At 41.4% G+C, this 27229-nt stretch overlaps 1 protein-coding gene across 2 annotated transcripts in view; it reads left to right on the top strand.

Annotated features, from left to right (window-relative positions):
• The first annotated feature begins 14531 nt into the window (after positions 1–14531).
• Positions 14532–27229, top strand: part of YES1 (YES proto-oncogene 1, Src family tyrosine kinase) — a 69330-nt gene continuing 56632 nt past the window's right edge. Inside the window, exon 1 of one of the 2 annotated variants that reach the window (XM_073331443.1) lies at positions 14532–14743. The gene's annotated coding sequence lies outside the window, so the exon portion shown is untranslated. The remainder of the gene's footprint in view (positions 14744–27229) is intronic. The other variant, XM_073331442.1, reaches the window with a different exon arrangement.

Genomic DNA, 27229 nt, shown 5'->3' with positions numbered 1-27229 from the left:
TGTCACTTGGCTTTATTTTATTTGTTCAGAAATCAAAGCTAATGCACATTTAAAAAACCAAAATGAACTAATTACTAACCACCACAAGAGGGGGCAACTGAGATTTGTAAGTGCAGTGGAGAAGTGAATGGTTTTCAGTAGTAGCTGGGCTTGGAAGTGACTGACAAAACAGATATAGAAGAAACACCTTACCAAGTGCAGTAAAATAAGAAAATAAATACATCTTGCAATACCCTGAATGTATTAATTATTCTATTATTCTATTTCTGAGGTGATCCTGATTAAGAACAAAATACACTTTAAAAATAGCCAAACCATTTTCAAACCATTTTGAGAAGGACCTACTTGTTACTAATTCAAAGAAAAAAGGTTACAAGCAATAACCAAGGTGGCACTCTGCTATGAAATTAATTCTACAACTCTTTATTGGTCTCCACTGATATCCTTAGAAACAGAGTGAATTTGAAGATGGGGGAGCATTTTCTGATTTCTCACAACAATGTAAATCCGCAATAATTCCACTGGCTTCAATAGTTATTCTCAATTAACAATGGTGCAATTAAGCTCCAAAACTGGCCTACTGCATTTGTGAATATTTTGTAGCTGTCTGAGCATGCAGAGTTGTTTATTATTTGTATTAAGGAACTGCCTAGGACCCCCAGTCATGGACCAGGACCCCATTGTGCTATGTACCGAACAAACACAGAACAAAAAGACGATCCCTGCCCTAAAGAGCTTGACGAATGATCATATAATAAAGTTGACCAGATGTTCTGTATATCAAGCTGTGACAGGCAACTGCCTTCAAATGTCATGCTGAGTTCTGAGTAGATTTTCCTCTATTATCTTCCCTTTCCTCTTTCTCTGGCAGAGAGATCTTTAAAGATCTCTCATAGATTCATAGATATTTAGGTCAGAGGGGACCATTATGATCATCTAGTCTGACCTCCTGCACAAAGCAGGCCACAGAATTTCACCCACCACTCCTGCAAAAAACCGCACACCTATATCTGTGCTATTGAAGTCCTCAAATTGTAGTTTAAAGACTTCAAGGAGCAGAGAATCCTCCAGCAAGTGACCCGTGCCCCATGCTACAGAGGAAGGTGAATAACCTCCAGGGCCTCTTCCAATCTGCCCTGGAGGAAAATTCCTTCCCGACTCCAAATATGGCGATCAGCTAAACCCTGAGCATATGGGCAAGATTCATCAGCCAGATACAGATTCATCAGCCAGATACTCTCACCAGAAGTGATAGATTTTCCATTGCTTGATATCATCCAATCAAGACTGAATGCTGTGACCGTTCTCAGGGCACCCAGGACTGTGAGTCACCTTGTTATCCTCCGCTTCCAACATGAGGGAGTTGTGCCTGTGCATGACTGTGTGCCAGCTCCCTTATAACACCCGCCTTTCAGCCACTCAGGTGCTCTCCTCTGGGCTACACCTTGCCTTTCAGGTTAACAATAGGTGCACCGCAGTTCCCAAGTCCCTTTGAAGCATTCCCCTGTGATATCCAGCCTCTGACAATGACTAATCACAGAAATCCCAGATCCTCTGCCCCCAAAGGTGTCATGTGCCCCAGTTTCTTAGTTTTACCTGATATCACCACTCCTGTAAAATCACAAAGCACGTCTGAGCACTTAAAATAAAACAAAAGTTGGTTTCATTAAGAAAGTATGGAGAGTTAACTACAAACAAGAGAGATTCATGGAAACAAATCGTTACAATACAAAACAAAATTTTTAAAAATGAACCTAGGTCTAAACTTATTAACCTAGTTACCTTTCCCATATACAAAAGTAGGTTTCCCCATCCCCCTCCCCTCCTCCAAAGTTCAGTCCATTGCAGAGCTGGCTGGTTTCACAGGGACCAGGATCCATTTTTTCTTTTGTGAGAACACTCCCTGCTCCCCAGATATCTCCTCAGTGAAAGGATCCAGAAGGTCCTTCCACCTCTTCTGTTTCAGTATAACAATCTTTTGTCTTTATTCATAGGCAGAGTGATTCTGTGTCTATAATGTTCCTTTTTTATCTCCAAGTGGTTTTGACTGTTTGGAGTTGTCTCTGATGGTTTTCCATTGAAAGTTTTGGGATGGAGCAAGGCTAGACAAGGGAGCCTGACATTACATCAGCAGCTAACCAGGGTGGGATGACAACTTCCTTCCTGAATGGGCAGTCACCTAGACATATTATCCTCTGGTGACTAGCTTTTATGCCAAGTCCAAAAAGCAAACTTTCAATATATTTACATTATTCCTTAAATATTACTCAGACATATATCTCAGAATGATTATGAATCTTGACAAGTTACAAACTTTCTGGAGATTCCTTACATGTTACTCTTTACGGATAAATATCCTGTAAGATGTGTTTTGGTGTAGTGAGTTTGTCAGGTCTAGAGTGAGAATTGTTTGTGAAGTAAAGGGGACTCTTTACCAAGGAACCTCTGTCACAGATGCCTTTCTGGAAAATCTGCTTTAGCCAAATGCAAGTTACTGGGCTCAGTACAGAGGCAACGGGGTGAAATTTAATGGCCTGTGTTACACTGGTGGTCCCTTTGATTTAATGGTCCCTTCAGGTCTTAAAATAAAGTGGTATTCATAGAGTTAATCACAGTAAGACCACACCTACTGCTACTGTAAATCAACTTCCAGGCTTCCACCACACCACCTCAAAACTTATCTAGGTAGTGCTCTTGTCAGTGATGAGTAGGACAGACCACTTGGGGAGGCTGCAAGGGAGGGCGGGCGTGGAGCTGCTGGGTTTGAAGAGCTAGTGCCACCTGGAGCGTGTCCACTTGGCGCTCCATAACATTTAAGAGCTGCTCTGTGGCTTCTTTCTGGTGTGCTGCGTTCCCCTTTTGGTCCCTCTTTTCGCTGTCCCACCACTCCTTCAATTCCTGTTTCTCAGCATCGGAGTGCATCATCACCTCACGGAGAAAGTCCTCCTTAGTTCTTCATGGCTGCTTTCTAACTCTGCGCAGCCATTCTGCAGCCGATAAGGGAGGCTGGCCTCCCAAGGTCATCTCTGTGAAGTTTAAATGCAACATTTTACAGAAGCACTATTGTTTGCAACACAGACAAAACTGATTCAGTGCTTTAAAACACAGCCAGTACTCACACACATGTCACTAACTGGCTGACCCCAGGCAAGCATACATGAGCCACAAGACCCACAAAATGGTGAGTAGCCACAGGGGCAGGGTGACTCACTCTTCCCAGACCCTGCTGTACACTGAGCAGGTGGCTCTTGGGGAGAGGTAGTGCTGTTGGGGGGGGGGGCTTGATAATCATTCCTGTTCCCACACTTTCCACAGGATGTGATCATTATGAAAGATATCTTGCTGCTAAGGGTGAGCAGGGAATCAAGGGAGGGTCTTCTCCAAGCCTGTGGCTTCTGCCCTGCCCCCTATGCAGCTCGCCTGGTGGGCAGCAACAGTCCCGTTACGCCCCCACCCCCACCTGTGACAGCACAGTGGCGCAGGAAAGTTACCGTTAACAGGGCAAGAAACAAAAGCAGCTCTGCAGAGGAACCTGCGGCAGCAGATTGCCCTGTATCTCCACGAGAGTTTCCTGGAGATCTCTGAGGGAGATTCCTGTGAAGTGAGGGAGTCTATCAACAGCCTGTTCTCCCCTTCAGAGTCGGCATGTGGTGGGAGACAAGCCTGCTTTTTGCAACCCTCCTGCCCCCAACAACTACTTCAGCAATTCCCAAAATTAGATCTACTTACTAGGAGTCTCCTCTCCTGTTTGTGCTTCACAAAGATCCGACTGCTGTGACTGGCTAGGCTTCTCCGGGGTAGAAAAGAGCTCCTTGCTGCATGCATCTCTGGCCTCTAAGCCATTCTCTGCCTCTGAGTCCCCCTCCCCTTCTTCGTCCAAGATTTCCTCCTCTTGACTCGGTCCACTCTCGACTGGCATGTGAGCCAATGAAGTATGCACATGGGCCTTCGCTGTGGAGGTGAGGTCACCACCGAGTATCGTGTCCAGCTCTTTGTAGAAGCGGCAGCTCATGGGCACAGCACCGGAGTGGCGGTTTGCCTCCTACGCCTTGTGGTAGGCATTCTGCAGCTCCTTCACTTTTACCTTACACTGCAATGTGTCTCAGTCATGGCCCTTTTCTATCATGCACCGTGAAATCTGTCCATAGGTATCATAATTCCTACGGCTGGAGCTCAGCTGGGACTGGACAACCTCCTCTCCCCAAATGCTAATGAGGTCCAGCAGCTCGGCATTGCTCCAAGCAAGGGATTGCCTGGTGCAAGAGCAGGCATGATCACCTGGAAAGATGCACTGAGACCACTGCACACATCACTGAGCAAACAGGAAGGGGACTTTCAAATTTGCAAAGGAATGTACAGGGTGGGGATGACGGTTGGTCACCTGAGGGCAGGGCAGTAGAGTTCAAACCGATGATCACAGAGGTGAGAACGGGCATTGTGGGACACCTCCTGGAGGCCAATCGCAGCACTGTAATCGCCACGGTGTCTACGCCTCTCGTTGGGGTGGGGTTTTTTTGAGCACTACAACAGCGCAGTTTCTGTGCAGTAAGTGGCTTGGCAGTGTGTACACCTCGGGAGTTACAGCGCAGAAAGCCGCTTTACTGAGCAGAAACTTGCCAGTGTAGACGTAGCCTTATGTATTTCCTTAACTTTAAGAATGTGACACACATGTGTAAGTGCAGGATCAGAGTGTGACAGACTGACAATTTCTTGCAATATCCTGAATGAAGTTTACTGAATTAGGTTAATACCTTTGGGGGCCATTGTATTAAAAATGTAATTATGGAATTGTATATTTCCATGGGAAGGGTAAATAGGAGAACAGCAGAGGGGGATTAGGCAAATTCACTTCTAACATCTCCAGAGGAACTACCCCCACCCCACCCCCAACCACCCAGAAGAGGTACACAGGTATTAGTTCAATCTGGATTCTCTGGGGACCAACAGACTAAGAAAGAATTTTTGGATAAATAGCCTGGTATTAAACTGACTCATGACCTTCTTCCTGATCCAGCAAACAGAAAGGATCTCTGCTCCACAGAGGACCCCAATCCTTAGGACAGTGTTGGAAGGACTGGGCCTGCCAGAATCTGAGTTAGAGTTGGGGTTAATTCTGGTAAGATTATTAGTATGAATGTAGGTTCTCTTATTGTTTTTAATGATTTATCTGTAAGGCATTGTACCAATAAAGGGTTAAAAGGGCTGGCTGTTTCTTCCAGGGGTAGTTCTGAGTGAACCTTTCCTGGTCCCTCTCCTAGCTTCTTGAAGAATATCAAAACAAGTTCAAGGTCTCAGTACTTATCTTCGAAGTGCTCCATGGCCTGGGCCCATGATAAAGCTGAGAAGTGACAGAGGAAGGTAGTTCTGCTCACCTGATCCTGAGGCTAGGTGCTGACAAATTAAAACCTGGCTGCAACAGCCCAGTGCAGGGACCCCTGTGCCAGCCAGGAATCAAGCAAAGCACTGTCTATTCAGTACACCCCTTTCCAGGATCTCCCTGCCCCACTCATGGAGGGGAGTAGTCTTCTGCTGCTCCTCTAGGGCAGCTCTCTGCCCAATTTGTGCTGCTGAGGCAGGGAAGACAAAGAGGGATCAGGGCTGAGAATCTGGACCAATATGTGAATAAATGTGGATCCAAGTGTCTGAGCTAATGTACACTTAGATAATGTGCAAATGAGTCCTTGCAAAACTAACTTTAAAAATGTGAAGGAAATAAAAGATGAAAGAAGCCAGGATTTATTGTAAGTAGAGCTGGTGGCACCACCTATAATTACCGCTATCCAACATTTCCCTGTATGAAACCCTATTTTCAGTTTATGATTTTCTCAAACATGAACCATTTGGGCTGGAATCTTTTGGACCACGTCTGCCTCTCTCAAGCTGAAGTTGGTTTGGTTTGTTTGTTTTCTTGAAGTGTCAGCTAAAACTGTTCATTCTGAGAATATTAAGGGAAAATGTTTGACATGAGTTCAAAGAAAACCTCCCAACACTTTTGCTGAGAAGCACTAGTGCTCCCATGCTTTGAAGCAGGGACTTGAAATATGAGGGGAGAGTATCCCTGGTGCCTGGCTGCGCCTTTTGCTATGCCTGTGAAAAACCACCCACATTTGGCCAACTTGTGAGCCTCAGAACATCTCAGTTCTCACATGCTCAGTAGAGGCTTGCTAGAGCGTAACAGCTAAATTCTTTGAAGATTCTGTCTGCATCACCTCCTTTCAGCTCCTATAGGCCAACCAGATTGGGCATGTTCCATCCCCACCAAGCTACTGAGCATGCTGCATCTCAGGGCTGCAGAGGTTGAGCAGGACTTTTCCTGTAATTGATCCTCCCATCTGCTGGGGGCCATTGTGTCACAAGCATAAGACCTGAAAGCAGGGAGATTGTATGTTCAATGTTCCCCCAGCTGCCTCACAGGCAGCATGAAGAAGGCAGAAGCATGAGATTTGAATGCTGACAGAGGAGAGGGGGTTTCAGGAGTCAGAGGATGAGGAATAGCAGAGGGGAAAGAGGACAGGAATTGGTGGGGGCAGGGAGGGCAGAGTTGGATAGAAGTAGAGAGTTGAATAGGGAGCACAAGGAGGCTGAATTAAGGTCACATGTTAATCTGTAAGGTTGCATGTTAATCACCCTAGATGTTGTAGTAATACATTTGACATGTGATAGAATTGCTTCCTATATTGAAGTTTCTTAGGCATTTAGTACTCAGTATTAGGACAATATGATGTGTGCAATGAATACATGTGCATTTCCAATTGAAGTCAGCACATATTTGATCTGATTCTGCAGCCAATGTATTCTGAGGGTATGATGGGATCCAGCATTAATGTCCAAATTAAAGCTGTCCACGGTTAGTTTTAACTCATGTATTTCTTTTCTCCAGGATGTCTTTCTGGGGGAAACTATATATATACCCCTGGTTTGGGACAATGGGAAGGACAAGTCTCAGCCTCTTTGAAGGACATGCTGGCCAAACTGAAAGCACTAGAGTTCTGACATGTGTGACTTCATGCACTTTAGATGTTTGATTTGTGTAATTTAAATGAAAGACCCCTATCAATGCAGTTCTAATTTAAATTATACAAGAATCAAGGATACAGGATGTGTGACTTCTGGCGGAATAAGGAAGAGTGTTGAGTGCTCATCAGATATACCACTGTCCTTGAAACAAAAATAAGTGGTTATTTTAAGTAACCATAAGCGATACTCATGTGCAAGCCAAAGGAGATTGGATATTAAGAGATAAAGATTAGACGACAGCAATATGCCTTGCATTATAGAATGTAATCCAGCATGTCGGATATAACTGGATGTGACACAAATGAATAGCAACAGGTCTAGAAATGTTAATGTGCTGAAGGTTTCTTAAACTAAAGTGTAACTTTATAAATAACTCTGAATCACTTTGTTTTAAAAAAATTCAAGTTATCTTTTATAAAAATGGAGATCCTGTTGTGTATGCTAAAAACATAATATGCAGAAAGTAAACAGAAACATTCAGCAAGGTAAAATGGACACCTTACTTGAGTAAGAATTGTATGATTTGACCTCTTGAGTAGCAAATACAAAAATTCTGGCCATTTCCAGGTACTGGCTGTGCTTAAGGGGAGGGGCACTTGTGAGTGGTTATATCTTTCTTTGTACACTATTGTATGCTTTTAGATACTCAGAGAATGACTGTGAAATAGGAATAGCTCCCCTACCCGAATAACTAAAGAAGAAAACTTTAAATGGTCAAAATGTACATGAAGTACCAATTTCATAGAAACAAAAGCTAGACTTTGAGCAAAACTCTGCATTTTAATTACGCCAGTGTAATGATGGCATAAATCCATTAAAATCAATGGTGTTATTCTGGATTTACACCAGTGTAATTGAAAAGTTTATTTTAAAAAAAGAAACCATTAAAAAAATAAAAAAAGAAACAATACCAAATTGATCAGTTAGCGTCCTCACACTCAACCATCTTACAGCATTACCGGATTCATACATAACTTACATGATTCGCTTTAAAAGTGTTTCACTGTAAAAAAACAAAAGGACTCATTAAGAGACCCAATACTAAGGAATTAGTTCTTAATCATGTTAACTGACATATTTACCCAACTTAGAAAAACTGAGAGATTTCAGAGAAACATCTTTGTATAAAAAGCCCCCAATTTTGCAGTTATGCATGTGCATGAGTAGTACCAATGAAATCAATAAGACTGTAAGGTTTTGGGGGAAGGATCATCTTTTTGTTAAGTGAATGCACAGTGCCTAGCACAATCGGGTGTTGTGCTAAATTCATTGCTTCAGTGTGGCTGCACTGGAGAGGAATTTGAGCCACTGTCTTTTGCATTCACTTTGCCCAGAGAAATGCTGTATTGGGGCATAAGTGTTCCTATATTTATGTATTTAAATTGTATAAAATGTAAAAAAAAAAAAATCATATGTGCCACACGCCCAGAGAAATATAGAATCCATGCAAAGGATTTCTATGACTGTGTGAAGGTTTAAGAGATACCATTCCTCTAGGGTCAGAGGCCTGCAACTGGCTGGCTGATTAGCTCTGCCTGCAGCACCTGAGAGATAGAACTTAATTACCTGACCCTTGTAAAAGAAGACAGCAGGAAACAGAGGAGCGGGATTGCAATTTCCCCACAGAGCTGAGGGGCTATGCTCCTAGTGGACTGCTACTGAACTAAGGAATTGGTCCAGAAATCAAATGGAGAGAAGGGAGACTGTGTGAAGTCCTTTATTGCTTAGGCTCTGAGGTAAGAGCTAGAAAACTTTGGGTTGCTGAAGTTACTGGTGTGAGGGAGAACTGCTTGGCCTGCACAGACATTTGAGGGAAGAGTCTGTGAAGTTTTGTTAAGAATGCTTAAAAATAAGCCAGCTAACACTGCTGGAAACTGCTTTCCTGGATTCCTTGAGAAAGCTCACACAGAATTACTCCAGGGAGTGAGCTTGCTCAGCAAGAGCAAAACATGGTCCAGTAGGAAGAGGGTGCTGTAAGATTGACCCCAATCCTTTTAGAAACCAAGACCATATTTGATGCCCACTCTCAGGAGTATGATGTAGACTTATTCCAGTTTTACTCTGCTATTCAGTGTTTCGGAGCAATGTATTGTACTACTTTGCAAACAGCATGGGAATAATAATAATAATAAAAAAAACCTACTTAAAGTCCCCATTAAATAAAACACTTCCATGAGCACAGTTTACTGCTAATTTATCCTGATAAAAATGGAATTCAGAATTCCTTTAATGCAACATGCAAATTGGAACTTTTAGGTAATAATGAAATCCCCTTAGCTCTTCAACACCATTTGTACATACACTTAATAATTGAATTTTTAGCCAGCAACTGAAGGCCTGAGTTTTAAGTGCCACTTTATAATTTTTTTAAAAATGAAAAAAAAACCCAACTCTGAGCAGTGTACAGACCCCTGCAAATGTATCTTTTTTGTCACTACAATACAATCTTCCTTCATTTTAATAAGTTATCAGTTTTCCTTAAATGTTTCCAGTTACTGGCTGTAAAGTGTAACATGCTTTAATTTCCTCATGTATCAGATTCATCTGTCAAAGTTCTTCAGGAATTCAGCCCATTCATCTTCAGAAATCTCAAAGGGTTTCTTTTTGTTTTCTTCCTTGGTCATCCATCAGTGAATCCATAAAGATGCCCAACGGAAGGAGGAAAGCCAAGTTGTATCTTTTGTCTCCATTCCCCCCTTCTTTCTTTCTGTTCATTCTCCTGCTCACACACATACTTCATTGCCTTTTTATTAGTAGTGGTTGTATTAGAGTTGCATAGGAGCCCCAGTCCTTTAGCTAACTAATTAAATAAAAATTATTTTATAGTTGTATAAATAATGACCATTCCTTATGGGAGTTAAAATAATAAACAGCTGAGAGCTAAATTTTCAAATAATATTTAATGATACTTTGCATAAACAACCATTTACACATGACTAGCACACAAACCTTCACTGATGTCCGCAAATGGTGAGGCTACGTTGAACTGTTCAGACAATAGGAACTGCACCAAAATTCACTCACTCCTTATGCTGATTTTAAGGGAATACAGCAGTCAAGAGGTAAAGAGGAGGGTGCCCTGAGTAGAAGCCTAAGTAAAACTAACTACGCATACAAGAGGCAGAAATACTTGTGTCTGTATATGAGCACACAACTGAGCCCTAAAGTCCAAATTCTGTTCCTTAAATCCAAATGAACTCCATTGACCAGTATTAGTGAGAACAGAATTGTCCTATGCTGTATATACTCTTTGCTTAAGTAATTCATTTGCTAATGTGAATCTGTAAACCTTAGTGTTTAATTTGAAAATTAAATATCAATTCTATCATTTGATTACCTAAATCACATTTTATAGACTTTACTAATTTTAACAAGATCACGTGAGTGGGATTTATGGTAATGAAATTTCAGATCCTAAAACATTAACTTGCTTTGCAATTTATTTATTTTTTGTTAACTGCTTCCTGATACAAATATGAAACTATTAACTCATTTGTTTTAAATCAAACATTACAAATCGCTGTACTCCATGAGATTCTCTAATTAAGAGAAATGTTGAGCTCCGTTACATTATTTTCTCATTTTTAATACATATTTGTATTAAAATCACTGTCAGCTGTTTAATATTTTTATGAAGGTTTTACCTCCATCCTTTGAGGCAAATTCACACACGATGTAAGCAGATGCAACTCCAGATCCAAATGTGACCTAACAGTTGAAAACAAGTAAAGGTACTCGTGAGAGGTGGTAATTCTCCTCCTCCCAAAAGCACTTTTACAAACACTGGGAGCAATACAACAGCATCATTCACTCCTGACCATGGCATTTTCCTCCATAACCAGGCTGGAGGTAATGTTCCTACATCACATGAAGGCAGAAAATGAAATGTCAAATTTTATAAATGCCTGAATACAAATGCAAGAAGTTTAAATATGAAGATAAGTGAATGTGAGTGCTTGGTATTAAATGATATTGCTATAATAAGAATCAGAAAATTGGTAGAAGGATAAGCAATGGGACACAGTAAAACCAGTGTACAAAAAATATAGTAATGACAGTAGTTTGCACTGGCAGGAGGTGCGGTGGCACTTCATCTGAAAGAAAACACAGAATAAAATATAGTAAAAAAAATTTAAATGAATCAGACAGTAGCACAGAATCTCTAGGGATAAAATTCCATGCATGAATAATAAGAATATAGCCATAGGAATATGCTACTGACCACCTGACTGTGATGGTGACTGTGAAATGCGCAGGGCGATTAGAGCGGCTACAGAAAACCCAGTAATAATGGGGGATTTCAAATGTCCCCTATTGATTAGGAACATGTCACCTCAAGATACAGAGAGAAAATTTCTAGAAACTCTTAATGACTGCTTCTTGTAGCAGCTAGTCCTGGAACCTACAAGGGGAGAGAATTCCTCATTTAGACCTAAGTGGCACACAGGATCTGATCCAAGAGGATCAACAAAAGACACAAAAACTAACAGCAATTTTTCTTTTAAGTACATCAGAAGCAGAAAGCCTACCAAACAATCAGGGAGGCCACTGGATGATGGAGGTGCTAAAGGAGCACTCAAGGAAGACAAGGCTGTTGTGGAAAAGCTAAATTAATTCTTTGTATTAATCACCATTACAGAGGATGTGAGGGAAATTCCCACACCTGAGCCATTCCTTTTGGGTGACAAATTCTGAGGTGTTTTCCCAGATTAAGGTGTCAATAGAGATGGTTTTGGAACAGAATGATAAATTAAACAGTAATACGTCACCAGCACCAGATGCTATTCACCCAAAAGTTCTAAAGGAAGTCAAGTATGAAATTGCAGAACTACTAACTGTACAACTGTGGTATGTAACATATTGCTTAAATCAGCCTCTGTACCAGATGACTGGAGGATAGCTAATATAATGCTGATTTTTAAAGAAGGCTCCAGGAATGATCCTGATAAATACAGGCCAGTAAGCATAACTTCAGTACCAGATAAACTAGTAAAAACTATAGTAAAGAACAGAATTATTAGACAAAGAGATAAACACAATAGGATGGGGAAGAGTCAACACAGCTTTTGTAAAAGGAAATCATGCCTCACCAAACTACTAGAATTATTTGAGGGTGTTAACAAGCATGTGGCCAACTGTGATGCAGTGGATATAGTGCACTTTCAGAAAACCTTTAAAAGAATTTGGTAAAATTTATTAAGCAAAGTAAGCAGTCATGGGACAGTTAAGTGGAAAGATCTTCTCATGGATCAGTAAGAGGTTAAAGACATTGTTTTTATGTACAATGTCCCACCATTTAGGTGGTCAGCCTTTACATCTGACTGATATTGATTGTATTTGCATTATTTTCTCTGGCCTCCTATCATCTGTTTGTCTTTTATAATTTCTGCACTGTAATCTTTCTGACTGCAGCCAATCCTGCATGCTGCCCTTCACCCACTCCTTTAAGTCTCAGTTAAAAACAATTTGGGAAAGCTGCATGAATACACAGCTTTATATTACAGCTGAACTGCTAAAAGCCTATGGGACAAGTGCTATCAGAGCATTAGGAAAAATGTTTAAGGTACAGGAGCAAGAGGAGGTATCAGATGGCTGACTAAAGGCCATAGTTGTACCAGTCCTGAAGAAAAGAGATCCTGCTGAGCCAAATAATTATAGACTATAACAAGGTTCAAAAAAGAACCCTGGAGGGAGGGATAGCTCCGTGGTAGTACTGGCCTGCTAACCCCAGGGTTGTGAGTTCAAACCTTGAGGGGGCCATTTAGGGATCTGGGGCAAATATTGGGGATTGGTCCTGCTTTGAGCAGGGGGTTGGACTAGATGACCTCCTGAGGTCCCTTCCAACTCTGATATTCTATGATTCCAAGACCTAGATAAGTCCATGGAGGATAGGTCCATCAATGGCTATTAGCCAGGATGGACAGAGATGTTGTCCCTAACCTCTGTTTGCCAGCGGTTGGGAATGGGCGACAGGGAATGGATCACTTGATGATTACCTGTTCTGTTCATTCCCTCTGGGGCACCTGGCATTGGCCACTGTCAGAAGACAGTCTAGCGGACTAGATGGACCTTTGGTCTGACCCACTATGGCCGTTCTTATGTTCTTAGGTATAAGCTTATTATCAGTACTGGAAAAATCATGATGAAAGTAATTGTCAACAGATTAAGGCCAGTAATAGGCAGGAGGTAATTGCTGATTTATACATGTAAAGTTCAATAGCTTTCGTTTGTAGGACTTTCTTTTTGTTCATTTCTTGTTGCACTTTTGTGATTGTGACCCTTCCCCTCGTGCAGACTCAAGTTTACCTCCTCCTCACAAAAACTGTTGTTTGTTATTACTTTAGATTATTTACATGTGAAATGCTAAATCATGAAATTGAGGTTGCAGGAAATGATGATGTAAAAGCTAATCTCACATTATTTCAAACGTTTACGTATTCTGTTGTGTCACTTTGACCTTCTCCTAGTTAAGGACTCTGGTCTGCAAGCAGTGAACTTTCCCCTCAGCAGGAGCTGTAATAGAAGCACTTCTGAAAGACGAAGAAAGGCTCTTCTGTTTCACTTGAACAAGTTTTTTAAAAAAAGTAGAGAATGAAATACAGGGAGCCTTCCAAATCTTATTCGTTTGCAGACTTAGGGAATAACTTAAAGCAATTTTTAAGACGCTTTCTCTTGAAGAATTTTGTTTGAAAGATTTAAAATCTGTACTTAAAAACTTATTGAATTAGTCACAGCCCTAATGCAAGGTGCAGTGGAGAAAAGAAAGATGAGAAAATAAAGCTCTGCACCTCTTCCACCCCTCTAAAAAGAGGCTGCTAGTTCTTCCCTAATACTCCTAGGAAAGCTCCGAGGCTTCTCTTCCTCCTCCTTCCTCCTAACCCCAACGTATTGCTACTCTTCCAACCCCACCCCACCCCCAAAAAAAAACACCTTCCAGGGCTGCTCCCCCACTGACTCCTAATTGCCAATAAAAAAATCCATAAAACTTTCCCCCAAAACCTGTGTCCCCCCCTCCCCCAATGGACTAACTAATCCCTACGAAGCCCTCCGAACTGCTCCAGCCCCACCTCCCCCAAACCTCCCGCCTCATCCCTCTCCGCAAATACTTGGAGCTCCCCACCTACCTCGGCCATCCCGCGCGCTGTTGTGGCTCCGGCTGCCCGACCCGAGGGTGACCTACCCTAGTGCCCCCCAAATCCAGCGCCGTCCCCTATAACCCCTTCCATGCTCCCACACACAGACAGCGGGGCTGCCCTGGCCTCGGGGGCGCCCCCCCCCCGGCCAGGGGCTGCTCGGGAGGGCCCGACGGGGGGGCGGGGGTAACACTTCGGCCGCCGCCGCGGCCGCCATGTTAGGTCGGGACGCTGAACTCGCGCTCCGCTGAGGCGGGAGCTGCCGCCGGAGGCGGGGAGCGCCCCCGCTGCCCGGCTCCGCCCCGCGGCCTCTGAGTCGGGCGGCGGTCGGGCGGGAGGGGGAGGTTCCGCGGGCGCATGGGGCGGCCGCAGCGCCAGTGAAGGCGGGGGAGGCAGGCAGGCAGGCAGGAGGCAGAAGGCCGGCCGGGCGGGGGAGCTTCCTCCTCCTCCTCCTCCTCGCAGCGAGTCTCCGCGCGCAGAGCGCGTCCGGATCCCTCCTCCTCCTCCCCCCCACTTCGCTGCCCGGTCCGGCGGCGGCCCCGGGAGGAGCAGGGGGCTCGAGTCCTTCCCTGCCGGAGCGGCTTGAGAAGCAGGTGAGAAACCGGCCGCGCCTTCACCACCGGAGAGGCTGCGGCGGCGGCGCCCGGAGAGCGATAGGCCCCAGTCCCTCCCCCCTCCGGAGCCCCCAGTCAGCGCGGCCGCCTCCCCCGCCCTGGGCGAGCCCCTTCCCCCCGGCCGGCTCCGTGTCCCTGGCAGGACGATGGGCGGTGCCCCGCCCCCTTCCACTGCCCCCCTTGGGTTGACAGAAAGTTCCCGGTAACTTTTCCCCGCCCAGCGGGGAGCAGAGCCCGTATGCCTGGCCGGGCTGGGGGGTGGCCGCACCCCAGGGGACTATCTCTGAGGCGCGGGGGGGGGGGCAGGAGGATCCCGTTGGTGGCTTCCCCTCTGCCCGTCAGTCCCGTTCCTTGCAAGGGTGGCAGCGGCCGCTGTCTGTTGGCCGCTTGAAGCCTGGCAACAACTGCTCTGGGGAGAGGGGTCTCTGCCTTCCCTGGCTTGCTTTGATTGAAAGCCACAGCGTGTCTCATTGTTTTGAGAGGGGGCGAAAGAGCAAACAAGTTTATTGGAGGCTCCGCTTTTCATTTTCACTTACCACTCCTTTCAGTTTCCTCGACATTTCTCCACCAGGGCGCATGCTGGGAGGTGTATGGTCAAGGTTTTTTCCCTTTTCCCTTGGAGTTACACCAGCATATGTTTTACACTGGTATTGATGGAAGAGCGTTTGTTTCTTGGCTTTAATTTTGACCACCTTGGCTCATAATGAGCCATATCCAGTATAGCATGGTCCAAGGCTGAATTGCTTCTTTTATCAGTTCAGTGCAAGCGCCCCCTCCCCCACACTATGTTAAAGAAGCACTGTGTCTTGAGAATCTAAACCAGCAAAGTCAGGAAATTGAAAATTGATTTCCAAATCAACTAACTTGGCACCATTGTCTAATTATTATGTAGTATTGTATATTCTGTTTATTGTTGGGCATTATTACATCTGTGTGTCTAGCTGAGGCATGGTTACTTTAAATTTCTGACTTTTATATATATTTTTCAATCACAACACTTCACCAAGCCGTCTTTATTTATAAATAAAATAATTAAAAGCATATATAGAGAATACCTAGGCCTCCAGTCCTGCAGAGGCTTGTCCTTAACTTTATGCGCTGTGAGTAGACACATTGACTTGAATGGGACTATTTGCACTACATAAAGTTAAGCATGTACCTGAGTTCCCATAAGATAGGGGCCATATAGTGTGCGTATATATACATCTTATGCCTTAATTGAGATACATGCACTTGCTTGCACTTATTGTAATGTATGCAACTCTATACAACCTGTACACACACTGATATGGAGTGCTGCACTTTGCGTTGTCGGAGTGCAATTATAACACTATAGAACTTTATTCTCAGGACAGATTTCCCCAAACATACCAAAGAATTTTTGTCCTCATTTAAAACTAAGTTTATGTTTGTTCATGTTAAAATTAACTATTTTTAAGATAGTCTAGAGCAAACCTGTCTGAAACCAGTTTGTAATGTAGAGAATATTGGTGGGGAATGATGTTGTTTGCTTTTTTCACATGCTGACAGGTTCATAAAACTAAATGGAATTTTGTCATTTCACACACAGAATTAACCTTCGGCCACAAATCCAAGATGTGAAACTTCACTGTAAACCATAACTTTTTCTCTGAGAAATTATAAGAGTGTGAAACAGACATTGATAATGAATTTGCTTTCAAATATAGTTAGTGTAACTACCAAAGTTCTGTAATACAGTTTTAACACAGCTGTTTCTACTGACTTAATAAATTGCAAAATTGACTCCTTTACTGAACAGTAGAACTTTGGGCCTGAGCCTTACTCTTAAGTACGTACATAACTTTATTTACAAATGGTTCCATTAAATTCACGTGCATAAAGCTAAACATACACACAAGTTTTGTAAAATCAGGTAGTTGATCTGTAGTCGCAGGACAAGGTAGTGTTTGTGACATAAATGAAGCTTACACGTCAGAAGGACTATATCAAGTTTCCAAGAAAAAACAGTACGGTGCATGCTATTAAGTTTACAAGACAAAAACTTGAGTGTAAAACACTGACAGTGATTGCTCAGGTCTTTTGTTTGGTTTTCTTAAGTCTTTCACTACTTTGGATTCAAATCCTGAATGTTTGAAGTTGATCCATGTCAATGGGAGCATGATTGGGCCCTAAGTATATATCATTTGTATTTTATGTTATAAAGTGGATTTTATTTTATTTTTTTGTCCTCAATCCATCTATGCCTGCAACTAACCTGGTATTCTGGCTCTATAGAAAAAAACAGCTACTGTAAATCTAAAAATATATTTAAACTGCCAAACTTTCTTAAGCAGACAGGATGGATGAGGTTATATCTTTTATTGGACTAACTTCTGTTGGTGAGAAGGACAAGCTTTCGAGCATATGCAAAGGTTTTCTTCAGCTCTGGGAAATTAAGCAGCTGTGGGTGCAGGATTGTTCATGGGTTGCAGATTACAAAAGCCATAAATGCAGTGTTTCTATTCAGTCCATGGTTTTTAGTGTCTAGCAAAGTTACGAATTTAAGCTTCCAGGGACATCTTTTGAAAGTGTTGTGCAGGTTTCCTTTGAGGATGAGGACTTATAGGTCAGATACAGAGTGATAGCCTTTAGGGAAAAATATTGCAATTGACGTGTTGTAGAGTATCAGGGAAACAGTGACTTTGGCATGTAACTTCAGACTTTAAATTTGACCTATATTATACCAAAGTAACAGAACAGCAGAATGTCTTCTTCGAAAACATCAAGGGGTTTTTTCTTTTAGCTAATATTCATATAACATAACAAACAAGAACATTTTCTGCTCTAGAAAGCAATTTTTTTTGTTAGATGGGAGGCTTTACCTTCTTGTTCTGATATGCAATATACTTCCAGCAACTCCAAGAGAATAAATCAGAACTGTGTTTGTTGTTCCACTGTGGTAAATGTGTGTTGTTGTTACGTGTTGGTAAATATCTGTTTTGTGACAAATGTCAGTTTATATAACCAAAGCTTGCTTTATGAATTAAGTGGTAACATGACTTAATGTTCTATATTTTCTGTTTTAAAAGCTACTTATGGACAAAAGAAAAACCTAAGCGACACGTTTTCAGTAGACTAGTCCAGATGTTCATGCCACTACTGGGAAAAGTATGCTGTTTCATCTTTATTCATTGTTTGTTGGACTGACTACGCTATTTCCATAATCTGGACACAGTTTGAACAAGCCATTTAATGTTAAGAATTTAAAAATTAATGTCCGTGCCAAAACAAACACTATCACAAGAACACTAGATTATTCTACTAGGTTTGACTAAACCAACTCTGTCAAATAGCATGCTTCCCCCCCATCCCTTCCCATCCTCCCAAAAACCCAAACAAACATTAGCTGTGTTTGAGAGATTCTAGAAGAAAATGCTCTGAGAACAGTTCTTGTGAAAGGTGTTATACACAGAGCAGATTCAGCACAGACAGTGGAAATGCAAAGTGTCCTACGCCACCCTACTAGTATGATTTAATCCTTCTCCTGGAGTCACCATCTCTGAGTGAGAAGGTAGGCTAATCTTCATGTTCACTTAAATCTCTGGCCTCTCTGGGAATGTCAACAAGGGTGCTATTTATGATGGTGGCTTTTGTGTTGTGGCAATCACTAGTTCTTTTTATATAAACCACTTCACAGCTGTGGTATGGTAACCACTTTCTGTGGCTTCTATGCTAGGAAAGATTCAAACCAGTGACTGAGATCTCAAAGGCCCCATATTGCATTACTAGTTGTCACCTTCTGTGAAAACACATCTGGAAAAGTGCCCAGGTGTATTTTAGACTTTATGATAATGATGTTGTTGTCGTCGTCTTGGCCAAGTATTTAGATTTTAGTTTTGAAGAGCTAAATCTTGGTTCTGTTGAAGTAAAGGACTCTGCTAGGTGCTCATCTAGCAAGCAAATGTAAGTTTTTGCATAAGCACATTAGTAGTCCTATTGAAGTCAGTGAGACTATGCCAATGGATAAAGTTAAGCATGTGACAGCTATTTGCGAGATCAGGGGCTAAGATGTTAGTAACAGAAATAAACTTGTTTATAATGGGTTTATGTTAATATTGTTTTTGGTTTAAAATATTGCTTTCAGACAAAAGTTTGAGTAAATGGATTGGCCTTGCCACATGCGCTGGAGATCAACAGACTTAGTTTTCAGTGTATAGCTGTGTCTCCTTAGGGGTGTTAAAAATCCACACCCTCGAGACACATAGCTATGCCGACTTAATTCCTGGTGTAGACAAGAATTCTTCCATCGACCTAGCTACTGCCTTTCGGGGAGGTGGATTAACTACAGTGACAGGAATACCCCTCCATTGCTCAGTGTTTTTAAGAGTATACAGACCCTCATGGTCTGTCACCCAACAAGAGAAGTTAATTCCAAAATCAAGGACCTTTCTCTGAGAGCTCTAATCTCCTGATGTACCACAGTGGGGGTTGACAGTGAGAGTGCCTTGGTTAATCTCAGCTGTCGGGACTGAGGATGGGGATGGAGATTTGTTTTTCTTGTCAGGAGTAGTAATATGTAGTGTTACAGGATATGGTTAGAGAGTGCAGAGGAAGTAATGACCACTAAAACCTCAGACTGATATTTGTTTTTCAATTTCTTGAATACTCCAGGAGGCTACACAGGAAATTAGATAATTTTTTTCCAGTGTGGCTTTGTTTTCTGTTTGCATTTTGGGAGTGGAGACAACTTGCTGGGTTTCTTGTGATCTTGAATGTGCTTCAGAGATGTGTGCTACATATGTTAAATATTCAGACCACGTCTACGCTACCATTTATGTCGCTCAGCAGTATGGAAAAAACACACACCCAAGAGTGACATAAATTTTGCCGGCATAAGTGGTAGTGTGCCCAGCGCTATGTTGGTGGGAGAGTTTCTCTAGCTGACATAGCTATCGCTGCTTGTTGAGGTGGTTTTATTGTGTTGACGGGAAAGCTCTCTCTCGTGGGCATAGAGTGATCTTACAGCAGCACAGCTGCATCGGTACGGCTGTGCTGCTGTGAGCTCACTAGTGTAGACATGGCCTCAAAAATGTTTCATACGAGAGCAAACTGTTGACCAGCTCAGCTATGTAAACTTTAAATACTGACGCTGCTGCTGCATTTAAAATGATTCCACACACAAATGATTGGTACTTCAGGGCAAAACCTCATGTGGATAAATCTGCATGCCCACTGAATACTGGGTGTTCTTTACACTAGATACTAGAGAAGGATGGAAAAGAGTAAAGAACACTTTAATAGCATTTACCTACCTGGCCTGATCCTACAGACTAACACGTAAATAACCTTACATGACAACCCCCATTGACAAGGTGGTTGCTCACATGAGCAAAGTTACTTGTATGTAAATCTTTGCAGATCAGGCCTATAGCTCACTTCTGAGGAAACTTGTGGGAGATTTCGTTGTTAGCAATCTGATATTTAAGGCTGGTTAATATTACTATAGAAACAACCATGCTGGAAGAGGCCCAGGTCCTCCATTGTTACTTTCTCTTCTGTGCACGTGTTTCTTCCCAATCTCATAACACAGATGAGGCCATAACTATGTTTTAATCATACCCTGAAGTTCATGGTACAAATGTAGTCAGGGTCTCATCTGCACTACAATATATGTCTGAGTTTTTTTAACAGGAATGTGAGAGTGGGGGTAGATGGCCGAAGCCGTCATGCTGTAGCCCTTAGTTGCTTCTGCTAAGCCAAGTTTATGGAATACTTAGCTTTGGGAAGGAAAAAGTACAGTGCTTGGGCAAACTGCTAAAACTTCTAAAACTCGGTCTAATATGCTTACAGTTTTAATTGTAAGAACAAACAAGTGTTGTTGATGGGTGGTATTTAAGAGTACTTAAATAACAATATTAAACCTTTATCCACCACAATCTTTAGAATTTCTTTGATCCACAATCAGGAGTAGACATCCTACCAAAGAAAATCAATTAATAACTTTCTAAAATAAGTATTGTTAGGTGTTTTCAGTCAATAAACACAAGTGTTAGAATTTGACTTAAATACACAAGAAAAGGAATTCAGAATTAGGGCTGGGTCACTGCTTCCTCTTTCCATATAAGCTTTAAAGGAAATTTAAAGATTATGCAGTACACACTTTCTCCACCTCTGAATGAAAAATCTCAAAAAACCTTACCTCGCTTCGATGAATGCATGCAACGTATCTATATGACATAGATAACATATTAGTATTTGTATTACTGCTAAGAGTAGAAAAAGGAGCATTTCCTTTACGTTACATTGTGTTATTGGTTAAAGTACATTCCATTAAGGAATTAATCTAGAACTATCAGTTAAACTGGTATTTCTCCTGGTGGTCTAATAACATAGTGGCCCTTCTTGCATCTGTGCATGTACAATGTAAATATACATATTTGAGGTCTGCCATTGCCAGGCCCAGATTAAAGAATTTTGGACCCCTGTACACTATGGAAATTGGGGAGGGGATTCACCTTCGTTAAAGCACTCCTGCCCAATATATTCCGCACACCACACAGCTCCCAGAATTCCCCTCTCTCCACCCAGTACCTTCCACCAGCCCCCACTTATTCTGATAAACCCCACACATCCCAGCAGCCCTGACATACATCCAACTCACTGCAGCCCCACTGGCTGCAGTCCCCAACATCCCAGCCCCTAACCTCGTCATCCCCCAACACACCCCGCTTAGCCAATAGCCCAGCCCCTCACCCACCACACCACACTTCCTGACTCAGAACTCCACTCCCATCTGAAGCTAGGGTAGCTCCTCCTGATCCTGGCTGCCCATCTCTGCTCACTCCCTTTGCCTGTCCTGCACTCCCATGGTCCAACACCACTAAGGTTTGGCCCAGTAGCCCCTGCATTCAGGCACCTGTTTTCAGTTCTCCTGCTTCTGTCCCTTCAGTTGTAGTTCATATAGTTTATTCATCGCCAGAATACATATATGCAGTATCAAACTAGGAGTGAGCAATGTGATTACCTGGAGTGTAAGGCTCAAGTCTGGTCTCTAATATCCAAAAAGCTCTACAAGTTTGAAAGACTGACTGGTTGGCATTGCACACTTCTTCCCATCGGTATTCTCTATGGAAATGATAAAGTCTTTGTTTTCAGACTGTTTTCTTAAAGTGTTATGGGATTGTATTTCAGGTCAATAGGCAAAATATAAATGAAAAATCTAAAAATGCAGCTACATCAAGTGAAATGGTGACTGATTCTTAGCTACAGTGATGTTCATGTAACATTCCAATAATATAACTGCATTTTTAAATATTTTTTTTAAAAAAAGCATGATTTATAAATGGCAGAGTTTGAAGTCCCCTGTTTTTTAATTGAAAAAAAAAACTATCCGACTAATTGTGTATTATCAATTTTAAAGAAATCAATTTTCATTTGTAAACTGTGGGATGTATTTATTTGCTCTAAATGTATAAAAACCTAAGTAGTGTTGTTTAATTATGGTTCTGGCTGAACTAACAATTTATCCATAGATCCCGAGACAAGTGATAAAATTGTTTTCATAAACTATCTGTCTTCTCTGGGTAGGTCTGACTAGTGCAAAGAACATTTTTGGTTGTAGCTATATTTTCTATTGGTAGAAGTAGTATACTGTAGCTGTTAAATCTAGGTATCTTTCTTCTTTTCTTTTAAACCCCTGAGAAGTCTGAGCTGCTGTAGGACTTCTGAATGCTATTTTGATTTGGTGTGTGCAGGGTGAAATGGTGGCTAACCTAACACGTAGTCAGTACAATGAAGTTAGACTATACAGTTCTATTGTATTTTCTGCCACTACTATTTTATGAATTATATTTTGAAATGTGTACAGTATCTCATTTTCATATAGTATGTGCAGTATCCACACAAGTGAATGGTTTAAGTTTTTTTTCTTTTTTTTTTTTTGAGCCATTTTAAGGCTAGAAGTAATGTGACAGTTTAATTCAGAAGTTATTTTTATGATGCTTGACTGAGATTTGCAAATATCATTGATTTCAGCCTCTAGTCCTTTTAATCTGAAAAGACAGAGCAGACAAATTTAATGGTAAATCCTTCACTATTTAAATATTTTGAATGCGGTGAACTTTTTTTAAAGTCCTTGATCTGACTGGCTTCTGATTTGCAAGTTACGTGATTTCAGTCAAAATCAAAATAACAATAACCCTTTAAATTGCGCAATATACCAATTTAACTATATAATTTTGTTAACTAATTAGGCAAAGAAAAATGTCAGTTTCTAGTGTGATTTGCTGAGATTTTAGCCTACTTATTTTAGGGCTTGATCCTGTTGACATGGAAGTCGCTTGCAAAGTTCCTCTTCAGGGAGAGCTGGATTAGGCTTTTACACAATAGCTCCAGATTCTCTGATGGCATAAGTGGAGGCAACTGTATTGAAGTCAACTTCACTGAAGTATAAAATGAAGAAAATTTGTATCTGCTTATCCTAGCAGTGAAATTGCCGGAATTTTCTAAAGCCCAGTCTACGCTTCAAATTTATACTGGCATAGCTATGTCACTCAGAGGTATGAGAAAAGCACGTGCCTTAGCAACAAAGCAAATTTTTTGTCAGCGTAGCTCTAGATATAACACAGAAGAGTGCTCCTGCTGGCTCAGGCTATGTCAGCTACAGAGTGTATGCTGGCATAGCCCCCTAAGCTATGTCTACACTAGAACCGTTACAGTGGCGCAGCTGCGCTGTTGTAGCGTAGAAACTTGCTACAGGTCATGGAAAGGGTGGTTTTGTCACTATAGTAAACCCTCCTCATCAAGAGATGGTAGCTAAGTTGATCAAAGAGTGCTTCCGTTGACGTAATACTGTCTATGTTGGGGCTTAGGTCAGCTTAGCTATATCTCTCAGGGTGTGAATTTTTCATACCCCTGAGCGACATGGCTGTGTTGACCTAACTTTCTAGTGTAGACCAGCCCCTAGCATAGACACAACCAATGTGGATGGAATTGTTTTCCTGTCAGTATAGGAGCACCACCTTCACAAATATTAGCTGCATCCACAGAAGCACATTTCTGTCAACATAGCTGCATTTACACTGGGGGTTTTGTCAGAGTAGGTATGTCAGTCACACCCTGACCAGCATAGCTATGCTGATGTAACTTGCAAGTGTAGGCCAACTTTAATGTCATTTGGGAGATAGTGTTCCTACACCAGCAGAAGAACTCCTCCCGTCTCTATACGCTGCAACTACAGTAAGGGGCTATGCCAGCACAACTATGCCGACATGACTATTCCAATTTGTTTTAACAAACAATATACTGTATGTTGGGAGTTACGCCACATTTTTCTTGTTATATAATCATAGTGGTGTTTGTTCCAAGTGTTTCATTAGTGGAGAAGTCTATATAATCTTCCCATGTGCGAAGGAAAATTAAGTGTGTTTAAAGAAAACAAAATAAAGTAAAAAAACTGGACCAAATTTCTGCCTTCCTCTGTTCCAGTGTTCATCCAGAATAACACCTTTAACTTCAGTGGGTGAAGACATATTATGGCCTTCTATATAGTTACTAGATTTTATACAGTGATATCCAAATTGTAAATATGAAGGTTATCGAAAGCTAAAGTATCCAAAAATGTTAACAATTTGAATACAGTGCCTATATATGCAGTAGTGTCTTACTCGTTTGTCTTATTGTATTTATGTGTGTTGAAATACCCTGTTTTTTAGTGATTCCATCTATTGGAAGCATTCATTTAATAACTGATCACTCTGATTTCTTTCAGTAAGCACTATATGATTTTACTTGTGGAGGACAAAAAAGATGATTGTAATCATTTGAAAATTTGACTTTTAAAAAATACTTAGAGCTAAATTTGAGTACCTTTTTATCAAAATTTTATGTGCATAATGAAATACCATAAAATGTAAGAATGAAGATCCACAAAATTCCCAGTCAAGCATCTGCAGTTCTGTAGAAATTCCACAAACCATACTCTAGGGATACTCTAGTTGAGCTGATATTGTAACTTGTGCTGAGTTAAAAGTCAAAGCAGGAGTTCTTTTAAATTTGAGCTACCAAATTTACAAATAAGACACAAAAGTAACTTTTGGACTGATGAAATGCACTGAATCTTCAACTTCTCCCTGGAAACATTCTGTACTTGTATCATCTTCAACTAGCTTAATCTATTGAGAGACCCACTGTGATTTTTTTAAAAAAATTCTTGCTGCAATTTCTTTGTGACTAAAGGACATTGTCAATCAACCCAATCCTCTCCATGCCAACCAACTGTCCCCCTTAATGCAGCAATTCAATTGAATGAATAGAGTTTCTACTTAAAGGATACAATTGGCTACCAGAGAGAGTGCCAAGTTGATTTAACTTTGCACAAGTGTGAAAGTTTTTAAATGGATACTGTCTACCAATGTTGGTCCAAAATTTCAATTGCCTGAAAATTGTAGTAATCTGATAGGGATTATGTCCAAATTTATGTGTGTAATATGTTATCCACTATTCCTTTGCAGTGAGAGTTAAAGTCCAAGAAATTAGGTAGACAATGTTCCTTGGTCAAGCAGAGCTGCAATGTTCTGATCAAATGTGCAATGTGACTTAAAATAGACATTTTTGGGACGTGCACCACTAAATTGGTGGAGGGAATAGAGGATTCATGTTGTAATCTGCTCCTCCACTATTGTTTAACAAGAAAATATGTGCTTGAAACACTGTCAGATGTGTGGTATAGTATAAAAGCAGAATTGTAGTCTACATGACTGTAACTTTCATGTGTACTTTAACAGATAAGTGTTAAAAACTGAAATATTATTTAACCAAACTACTATTTGAGCATGCAGTATCTTAGAAATACCTGTAACTGGTGGGAAAACTTTAATTTAAGAGGCTGACCTTGGTAAAATGCAGTCCTATTAATACACCTGACCTAAACATCACCATCCTTATTCCTCTTGCCTTCCCAAACCCCTTTGATAAATTGTGTATGGAGAGGGTAGGTAGAAGTTTCTGGCTGCTTTCCTGCTATATGGCTGGCTGCAAGGTAGAAAGAAAACACAGCACTGAATCCTGGTGCAGTGCTCCTTCCTCCTCTTCAAGTGGTGTGAGCCAGAGAGCTATCTTACTGCAGTTGAGGTCTAACACACATGTCTTCATCTACACTATAGCCTGGAGAGAAGACATGGGAAAAGAGAGAGGAGAAAATCCAGGGGGAAGACACAGGATGTAGGAGACTTGTAGTGTCACCCAGAGGAGCCATGAGGTCTGGGGCAAGGAGATGTTAGTCAGGAGGTGTAAGGAAAGATGGAAATTAAATAACAGAACCCCCGGGAGGGAATCGAGGGAATAAAATGACTAATTTATAGAAGTTTGGGGGTGGGGGGGATAGCTGTTTAGCTACCTATGATGGCATGAGCAGTCTATGAATGACATGAGATTGTCAATTGTAATTGTTGTAAAGGCAGCCAAGCTGCTAATGGAATAACGTATTTTATAAATTAAGACTTAAATACTCTCTCTTTCTTTTTTTAAGTTGCAGAGATTAGGAGCAGGATATAGGGCGACAGAAGGAACTAGGGTGAGGATGAGACAAAGCTATTTCCATCTGGCTTCTGAAAGAGAGAATTATCTTTTTGTTTTTGCTTTTTGTCTTACCATTTCCTACCGACAGCCTCCTGGGGGTGGTTCCCTGCAACTCTGCTCTTCTCTCAGCTTTTTCCACTTCATTTCATCCCTGTGAATATACCAGTGTGTTCCTCTGTGCATTTTTGCCCCCAAACAACAGCACAGTGGAATTTACATAATCTTGTCACTTTCATAGCTGCCATGTGGTTCTTCCTAGCACCAGTGAAAATGATATGAGTTCTGTTAATTTCACTGCTGTCTGAAAAAGCAAACAGCATCAGAGGGTCTGAGTTGAGAAGACGTCCTGGCCATTCATTCTTTTATATATGGAATGCTGATTTTTGCGACCACAGTGTTAAAACTTTTTTTTTTCTTTTTTCTTTTGAAAAGTGTAAATTTCTGCAGAAATTGATGGTATAAGCCCCTCACTTGCCAAGGTAATCTTCTTGCCCATAGTGAATGGGTGGGTAGACTTCCCTCCCCCTCCCCCAAGCCCTAGACGAAGATGTTAAATTCAAGAATATTGTTTTATAGCATTATTAATAGTGAATTATATTTTCATTAGTCTGATACATTTTGTATGTCAAAATTGTAGACTGGGATAGGGAAAGACTGAAGTACATTGTGTTATTTTAAAGAAATATAATAATCTAATTAGAAACTAGCAAAAATGTCATTATGAAACCTAAAAAGAAAAGGCGTACTTGTGGCACCTTAGAGACTAACCAATTTATTAGAGCATAAGCTTTCGTGAGCTACAGCTCACTTCCTCAGATGTGAGGAAGTGAGCTGTAGCTCACGAAAGCTTATGCTCTAATAAATTGGTTAGTCTCTAAGGTGCCACAAGTACTCCTTTTCTTTTTGCGAATACAGACTAACACGGCT

The sequence above is a fragment of the Lepidochelys kempii genome, chromosome 2, assembly GCF_965140265.1.
Source record: "Lepidochelys kempii isolate rLepKem1 chromosome 2, rLepKem1.hap2, whole genome shotgun sequence".
Taxonomy (NCBI): domain Eukaryota; kingdom Metazoa; phylum Chordata; order Testudines; family Cheloniidae; genus Lepidochelys; species Lepidochelys kempii.
The sequence above is the reverse complement of the archived record's forward strand: the minus strand, read 5'-3'. Positions and strand labels throughout refer to the sequence as shown.